This window comes from Lolium rigidum, chromosome 1 (assembly GCF_022539505.1).
Source record: "Lolium rigidum isolate FL_2022 chromosome 1, APGP_CSIRO_Lrig_0.1, whole genome shotgun sequence".
NCBI classification, from domain to species: Eukaryota; Viridiplantae; Streptophyta; class Magnoliopsida; order Poales; family Poaceae; genus Lolium; species Lolium rigidum.
The window spans coordinates 348,802,823-348,812,059 of record NC_061508.1 but is presented as its reverse complement, the minus strand read 5'-3'; positions in this window follow the sequence as shown (position 1 = coordinate 348,812,059).

The following is a 9,237-nucleotide window of genomic DNA, read 5'->3' as shown; positions in this document are numbered from 1 at the left end:
AAACCATCAGGCTGTTCCATGTAAATTTCCTCGTCGAACTCTCCATTTAGGAAAGCCGTCTTAACGTCCATTTGATGAACGAGAAGACCGTGTGAGGCAGCCAATGACAGTAGTACACGAATTGTGGTCAATCTCGCCACAGGTGAGTATGTATCGAAGAAATTTTCGCCTTCCTTTTGGGTATAGCCTTTGGCTACAAGCCGAGCTTTGTACTTCTCAATAGTACCATCAGGTCTAAGCTTCTTCTTAAATACCCATTTACATCCTACAGGTTTGCACCTATAAGGATGCTCAGTTAACTCCCACGTTCGATTAGCCAAGATGGAATCCATCTCGCTTCGAACCGCTTCCTTCCAGTAGTCTGCATCAGGAGATGCAAGAGCTTCTGAAATGGTAGTGGGAGTATCATCCACAAGATACACAATGAAATCATTGCCATAGTTATTAGAAGATGATGTGCCTGGTAGTATGATCTCAGATCCATGTCTCTCCTTCCCAAGTTGCTTCATCTGACCAATCAGCCGCTGTTTGTTCTTAGCACAGGTAATACCTCCACTTCCAATTCTGAAAATACAGAGTTTCTAACTTTGCTGCAACAAATGCTCTGCGAAGGTATGTTTCCATATTCGCAGATAAAATCTCTGGTACTGAAATGGCTATTGTGTTTCCAAACCTCAATCCTTCTATACCCTCGCACCTTCCAAACATGATTCTCGGCCTGGACTTTCCTCCAAATGCAACTCTCCATCGTCAGAAAAGACATTCAGACAGTCAAGCATAGGCATTGTCGCTGCTTTGCAGCAAATGACCTCCTGACATAAGAGCAAGTTTAATAGTAGAGCCAACTGTTGACTATAAGCCAAGTGTCATGTCATCTATAGTCATCTTAGAGCCAACATGTACAATAGTGAGCTATAAAATTGTACTACTTTATTAGTGCATGGCCCACCATTCACTCTCTCATAGTGCCTAGGAGCACGTGCTAGAGCTGGCTCTTGCATAAGAGCACACTCCTCTTCTATCTCCTCCTCTTTCTCCTCCAAGTAGGCAACAATATATTATTTTAATCCTTGTAGCCAGCTGACTAGAACTTATTGTACTTGCTCTAAGACTGCTCATAGTGGGAGTAACATAGCTAGTAACATCACACATCTCAAGGCATTTTGGTGACATGACATGTCAATAAATGAAGAAAGAGAGTGATGTGGTAATTAGCTATGTTACCATAACATCACACACCCCAAGGCAAAATGAGTCTACAACATAATAAATGACACAATGCATGACACCACATATAAGTTACTACCCACTATGAAGGTGGTAACCTAGGCTAGTAACATGGCATATGTTACTAGTCTAAGTTACTCCCCACTATGACCAGCCTAAGTCATGCAGTTTCAGATGGGCTTCTGCTAGCAACAGCGTCCCATGGTGATTCATCGGTTACGGGTTACGTGATGTATTAAAAGCATAGCGCCAGGTAAATAGAGACGAGTTCCCGATAGAAACAGCCACCCCTGATCCTCTGGTTACAGGTAAACCCTACGAAGCACCGATACTTCAAAACTTGTCGTATCTGCGTACCGTACTTCTCCGATACTCCGATACTCTACCGATACTCCGATACACGTATCGCTGGCGTATCCCATTTTCCCACATTAAAAAAGAAAGAAAAGAATGCCGATACTCCGACGATACTCCAACGATACTGCGACGATACCTGGAATCTACCAAGCACTGATACTTCAAAACCTCTGCTTGCTTTCTCCTTTCTGGTGTGCTACTGATGGTGAAGAAGCACGGCAGGCAGACAGTCTTTTTTTGGTGCTATCGATACCTGGAGTGAGATACCGACGACATGTCATCCGCAGGCAGTGGCATGGTAGGCAGCCAGTCTTCTTTTGGTGGTAGGCTAGTGCTAAGATAGGTAGCTGCCTCCCCAAGGTACTGCTGGCTGCTGCCTCCCATATGTACCTGAGATTGGTAGCTGCTGCTTGCTTGCTGCTCTGCTAGTGCTAGTGCTAGTGCTAGGCCTGCGTACTGCTGCTTGATTGTTGCTCTAACGTTTGACCCGATTGCTTGGCTGGCCAGGAAGTGGGGTGGAAACTGGTAGTGGATAGTTCATATTATCCGACATTCGTATTCGAAAAATTGAAAATGGAAGTGGTAATGTCCGAATCTTTACAATAAACAAATACAAATGTGGTATTGAATTTTGAAGAAAATGTGGATATGGAAATGGATATATCCGTATTCGAATAAGATTATGTTAGCCAATTTTAGTAATTCAATCCTAATATGCCAATTACCTAACTAAAAAAAACTAAGAGCATCTCCACTCGTCCCCCCGAACAGGCCCCCGGCGAGCGTTTTTTACATCCGGACGGCGTAAATCGGCCCAGTCGCGCCCCCGGTTCCTCGTTTTCGTCCGGAATTGGGCCTAGTTTCATCCGGCGATCCCACGCCATCCCCGGCCCCCGGGGAGCGCTCGGGGACTCGGACGAAACGAAAGCGCGGGAAATACCGAGGAAACTTCCCGCGCGTCCGGTGGCCCCAACTTGTCGGCGAGAGAAACCGATCGTCGTCCTCATCGCATCGTCTTCCGCGCGCTGTAAAAGCCCGCCGCCGGTCCGCATTCGCCGTCCACGCGGCGAGTTAATGTCGTCGTCTTCCGCGCACGCATCGTCTTCCGCGCGCACTCCACGCGGTCAAAGGCTGCCGCCGGTCAGCTCGCCGCGGACGCGTCGCACTCCACGCCGCATTAATCCCTCGTGCCAGCCGCACCTATATACGCCGCTCCGCTCGCCGCCAGGGGTACCCCGTGATCCACTCTTCCTCCAGTCTCCCTCTAGTCTCCGTCCACTCTCCCTCACTCTCCGAAGATGGCATTCTCCGACGACGACGGCGCAGCCAACAACGGCTTCCCCCGCCGCTCGCTCCACGCGTGGGAGGGGCACCTCCTCCACCAGGCGGGGTACCCCTGCCCGCCGGACACGAGGCCGCCCGGCGGTGGGTGGCGGCTGAGTCGTGGCGGCATGCCAATCCCGCCGCCGCCTCGGGGCGACCTCCTCGACATCGAGATCGAGGAGGCGCGGATGAAAATGACGGACGAGGAACGCGCCGAGCCACGCCACCACCCCGACAACTACACGGCGTGGAACTCGTATTTCCTGCGCCGGTGGGAGCGGGAGCTCGCCGCGTACGACGGCCCGCTGCCTCCGCCTCCGCGCAACAACTCGGCGGGCCGCAAACGTTGGTGGAGCGCGCCGGGCCGGAGCCTCGAGGCCGTCATCGAGCACATCCAAGGCGGCAACTTCCCGGTGCTGACGATGCCCGCTCCATCGAGGGCATCGGCGGGCCGCCGCCGGGGAAACGTCTGGCAGCCACGACGCATGGCTGCCAGCTCGTCGTCTTCCGGATCGGCGCCGAGGTCATCCATGGCGCCGGTGAAGAGGGAGGAGGCGACGTCGCCTTCGACGCCGGCGCGCGTGAAGAGGGAGCCGGCGTCTCCGCCGCCGACACGAGGGCGCAGCAGCGGCGCCCTCGTCATCCGCGACCAGCCTTCCGCGCTGCAGAGCGGCCGGAAGAGGACGAAGAAAGAGGCCGCCGCACTCCAGCTCGCCGAGGAGGAGGCGAAGCGCGCGGAGGACGCCGCGATGGCGGAGGCGATCGCCGGGTCGCCGAAGGACTCGGAGGAGGAGAAGCGCGAGGACGACGCCGCGCCGGAATGGGCCGGGCGCGGCCCGGGAGCGGCAGGAGGCGGAGCGGCCGGCGGCGAGCTGCCGGACCCGGCCGCCGCACACCAACGCGCCGCCCGCGCCGCCCGCGGCGCCACAACCGCCAACGACGATGCCGCGCGCTTCCGCCGTCCCGCGACACCTCCTTCCGGCGTCGTTGTCCCCGTCGTCGACCTCGAGTCCTCCGACGACGACATGTACAAGCCATCCCGGGGTGGTGGGGAGACGCCGGCCGGGCGGCAGCAGCCAGTGCCGCGCAGCCGAAGGACGACGGCTCCGACGACGACGACGGCGACTACACGGTGTTCTACCGCCATTTAGGCATGTAGATCGCCGTGTTTTAGAATTAGCATTTGAATTCCCCTAGCCGAATTCGAAATATAGTCGAATTCGGCCTCTATGTATGAACTCCGCCCGTTATATGATAAATATCATTAAATTTAGTCTATATTCACCCGTTTTTAGCCGTAGTTTGTCAAGTTTCCGTTTTTCAAATTCGCCTCGTCGACTTCGCCTGGGCACGCGGCTGGGAAACTACTACTCCCCACGCCAAATCTTCCTCCAATCCGGACGAAAAATTCGCCGGATTTGGGCGTGGGGAGCGCCAACGAGTGGGGATGCTCTAAGAAATCGGTCAAATGTTCTTTTATGTGATTAAACTTAACAATACTATGCATAATGCCATTATATTTATCTCTGTATCATTATATAGTTGGCCATTATAAGACATAAATCTATTATTTCCTTATATTCGTATCCGCTCCGAATCGAGAAAACATCCGATTCGTATTCGTATTCAAATAACATCCGCTCCGAATTCGTATCCGACAACATCCGCATCCGCATCCGTATTCGTCTTGAAAATATGGAAACGGATATGGGAAGGGCACTATCCGATCCGCATCCGATCCGTTTCCACCCTGGAAGTGAGATGGCATCTGCAGGAGGTCAATCTTCAGTTGGTCCCAGTGCAAGCAATTCCATAGACAGAAAATGGGGCAGTACTTCAATGTTCTACCCCATCTTTATCGAAAAATGTTCCATCTCATCTTTTGTATTTACTTCATTATAATTTTTTATTTATGGTCTATTATATTTTTGCATTTATACATATACTCGCCGTATCGCTGTTTCGCTGTTTTTTGAAATCGCCGTATCCCGTATCGCCGTCTCCGTATCGCCGTATCCGTGTTGCCGTATCGGTGCTTCGTAGGGTAAACCGCCAACCGGATGGTATAATAGGATACGAGACCAGGCAACCGTGACTTCCAACTTACACACGCCAAGACATAGAATACAACGGCTACAACCTGCATCGAAAGGCACAAAGGATGCCTTACCCTCCGCCAGAACCTGGCCATGGTCGCCACCACCTCGACGCATCATGCCATGGACTATCAACTGTCCATAACTCTCCACAGACACAACACGCCGCGACAGCTCAACTGTTCCGTCAACGGCAGAAACAGGCACCTTCTCTTCTCCGGAGTCAAGCAGCATGATATCCATGTGATCCAAACTGCCGATACAGGCAGTAAGCTTGCATCGGAGCCCTTCTGCCCATGACCCCTCGACAATCTGCATGGCGATGGTGGCCTCAACAGAGGATGCGACTAGGCCACATGTGAACTCCAGTGTGCTAAGTTTGCTGGTGTAGAGAATGCTGCTCATGCAGGAACGGTGTCTGCACTCTCCAACATCCACGCACAAATTCATCTTTTCGCAGCATTCAAAGCGCTCGAATAGAAGGCTTAGATCGGTGTCCTCAGATTCTATTGTTCCCTTCACTTTCAGCACAGCCTCAACGTACACCTTGTCTCTATAGAAAACTGCACGGCTAGGACCTGTCAGTACTAAATATGGATCCTGCATACAACACAACTGGTTAAGATGACAACTGAAATGGCATAGATTACACTCAAATTCAGTCTTTTCAACAAACAAATAGAAAACACTCTAACATAGAAAATGAGCTTGATTGTCATATATTCTTATATCCTGGCGTGTGAACAGCGGCACTAGCGCACGTGAACAAGCTAGCACCTTAAATCAGAGTCGCTAATGATGGCCGGGTTGCGGTCTAGGTTTCAATTCACATGGGCCTCGTAGGACACTGTTCTCTGCATATCCTATGGCTCTGACTTTTGTCCTGTGTGTCAATGTTCAGCCCGTGACTACCTATCACACCTACGTTTGCCACTGACTGGGCTGCTGAATCTCAAATACATGCCTGCAATTACTCGAACAGGTTGGACGCATACCTCCATCACCCAAGCTCAGGTGCTGTACGGGCCGCTGAGATGCTCTTGGCTTGTTGGTGCTATCCCGGCGGTGGCCGGTGGCACGGAGAGATTTTGGCGCATTGCTGCTCCCCCGACGGTGTCACGGCGAGCTGACTGCCTGCTTGTATCCTCTCGGGTCGACGCGGCGACAGAGCGCGGCAACCCGGCGACGGTAGGTAAGCAGCGACCTCCTGAAGCCCAGCACCTCCATGGCTCCATCTGCTGCTCGTCGCCTCTGCTGCTAAGCCAGTGAAACTGCTCAATGGAGGAGCTCAGATTGATGGAAAGGGGGAGCGGATATGGCTTGGAGCGGCGTCTGTTCGAGAATCAGTGCACAATGCGTCTCAGGAAAAGACAAATGCAGTGATAAGTCAACCCCTACACTACAGTAGCCTATGGCTCCTAGATGATTAGCGTGGAAGGGTAGGAAGGCTGGTAAATCACTTGCCAGTGCCGCACAGAGACACCGAATCTCCAGCTACCATCGACGACGGAGATACGGGTGCGCTCCACGCATGGGCGGCGCCAGGGGTATGTATCTGTATGCCCAGGCATACCAATAGATTTCAGCCCAATTTTTTTTTATTAGGGCATCTCGAGCAGGGCGACGCAAACGGACGCTGAACGACCGTTTGCATCCGCCGGGTCGAAAAATACGTCTAGTACCACCTCCAGCGGGGCGACGCAAAGTGACCGGACCGTCCGCGGCGACGCAAACCTGAACCAAATATGCGTCTCCGATGCGTCTCTGCTGACGCTGCGCGGACGTGGAAAGTGTCTGCTCGCGTCTGGCGGACGTTTTGTCTGGCCCGCCTGGCAGTGACCCAGCGTCGATGCGTCTTCTCCGCCGCATACTGGCGCCGAGGCGTCGCTTCGGTAGTCTACGGCCGCGTATGGCGATGCCTCGCGTAGCGCGCGGCCGTCGCCTGCCTCTGCGCACGTAGTAATGGCGATGCCACGCGTGGCGCGGCCGTCGCCCTGCCTCCGACCTATATAAACAGGGGTGCGAGCATCTCATCTCCTCCCCACTAAACCCTAGCCGCCGCATAACCTCCACCGTAGCGCCGCTGCCGCTCAGGCTCCACCGGATCCACCATGAGCAGCGCCGGCCGCGGCCAGGCTGCCGCCCCTCCACCTCCACCTCCCCCGGCCTCTCCGACGAGGAGTTCGACGACGACGACAGCACCGGTGACCTCCTCGACCCGGTCAGGGACGCCGTGGCCCTGAATCTTGCGGAGGAGGAAGCAGAGGAGGAGCGGGCGGCCCATGCGGCGGTCGACGCCGAGCTGGAACAACACAGGCTGGCGGCCGCTGCAGCCGCAAAGGACTCCGACTCCGATATATCATGGTCTTCCCATGACCCTCATGCGCCTACCCAGGAGGAGAGGACAGCGGAGCAGAGGGCTATCGTCGAGTCTTTCGAGACGCTCAAGGACGACGCCGCTAACGCGAGGCTGGAGCAGGCACTGCGCGAGGACACGGCGGCGCACCGAGCCATAGCGGCCGCACGGGAGGCGGCGGAGAAGCAGGCGAGGGACCGACGCAACGACGGGGCCGGCTCGTCAGGAAGCAAGTAGTCTAGGCTTATAGATTTACTTTGTATAGTTTTTATGCATTTAAATGTACTGCTTTCTATGTTTTTAAAAATGTTGCAAATCTAAAAATGGGTCGTCCCGGTGGGAGCACACCCAGATCGCAAAGACAAAATATGTTGTTACAGTTCTACTAAAATTATTGTCCAACTGAAAATATAGCTTATATAGAGTTTTGTTTGTACTTTTCCAAGCTTTGTGAAAATTATAGGCATTTGCTCCTGTTTTTGTTTGCTTTGAGAAAATAAATTGGCTGGTGGGAATACCCACCAGCAATTTCCTGGCGCCGCCGTTGGCTCCACGCACGTGCTTCGTTGCACTTTTCCCTAAACTTATTCATATGCCTTTTTATCTATTACGGCAAGATGATTATTTTCCATGTGTGTCCATGGTCCATCATATGATCAACTTATATAACATAATATCCTAAAATTGTTTGGTAGTAAATAGAGTTAGCTACAGTGCTCTAGAATAAACAATACATGTGAAAATTTTACAGTTTGGAAGTATGGTATTTTTCAGAAAGCAATAGAGTTGGGTTGTCACTTGCCAGGTATAACAAAGATTATACCAATGGTATGTACAACAACAAAGATTATACCAATAGAATTTGCTTCTATGTGCATACCAATAACAGAAATTACACATATGGTATGTACAACAGAGAAGATTGCATAAAACTGAACGGCAAAGGAGCACACAGATTACCTGTTGAGTGAGGGTTTGGTAGTTGTCCCTCGTGCGGCTGAAGATAATGTTGCGACTGTAATCCAGTTTGTCGCGCACGGCAACCATACCGTAAACATCAAGGGGCAACTGTAGGCCCTCTAATCCTGCTACCTTGACGGTGAAGATCTGCAAAGTGCTCCAAGTACAGGTGTGATCACGCATAGGGTCGTCCGTGAAACACATGGCGGGGATACGCGCTGCAGGATAATTCTATTTAGTTAGAAGATTACAGATAAACCTACTACAGAATTATGTTCCAGTTATAATCCTAATGATAAATCGTTGAAACATTGAGGGAATATCACATTGACGTATGTACTACCTACATAGAAGTACAGAACAACGGTAAAACTTACAAAAGCAGGGAGGAACATCAATCAATCGTTTAGATAACCCTTACTGTTGTCCTCGAAGGCGAAGCCAGAGAAGCCGGTCTCCCTTGCCAGTTTCATTTCCAAGTGCTCGCGTTCGAAGTCATAATCCAACTGCCACTTGTCTTTGCTTGGATCTTCCGGCGGCGGTGGCGGCGCCTGGGCCCTCTCAGCTTCCTTCGCTAGGCGGTCCGCCTCCCGCTGGACTCGATCCACCTCCTCCTTCTTCCTCGCCCACTCCTTCTCTTGCTGCAGGAGCGCCGCCCGCTCCTCCTCCGTGAGCTCCTCCAGCACGATCTGCGGCTTGTGGGGGTTCTCCTTGTTCAGCCTCGCCACCCCGCGCTTCAACCTCACCTCGTCGACCCGATCGTACGAACGCATCATCCGCGAGATATCAGGCTTCCTCGTCCGCAACACCCCCGCCGCCTTCTTCCTCCCTGCCTCCTGCGCCTCGGCCTCGCATTCTCTCTTCATCGTTGCCGCAACCGCCGCCGCCGACCCCATCTCCATCACAACGGACAGAGCG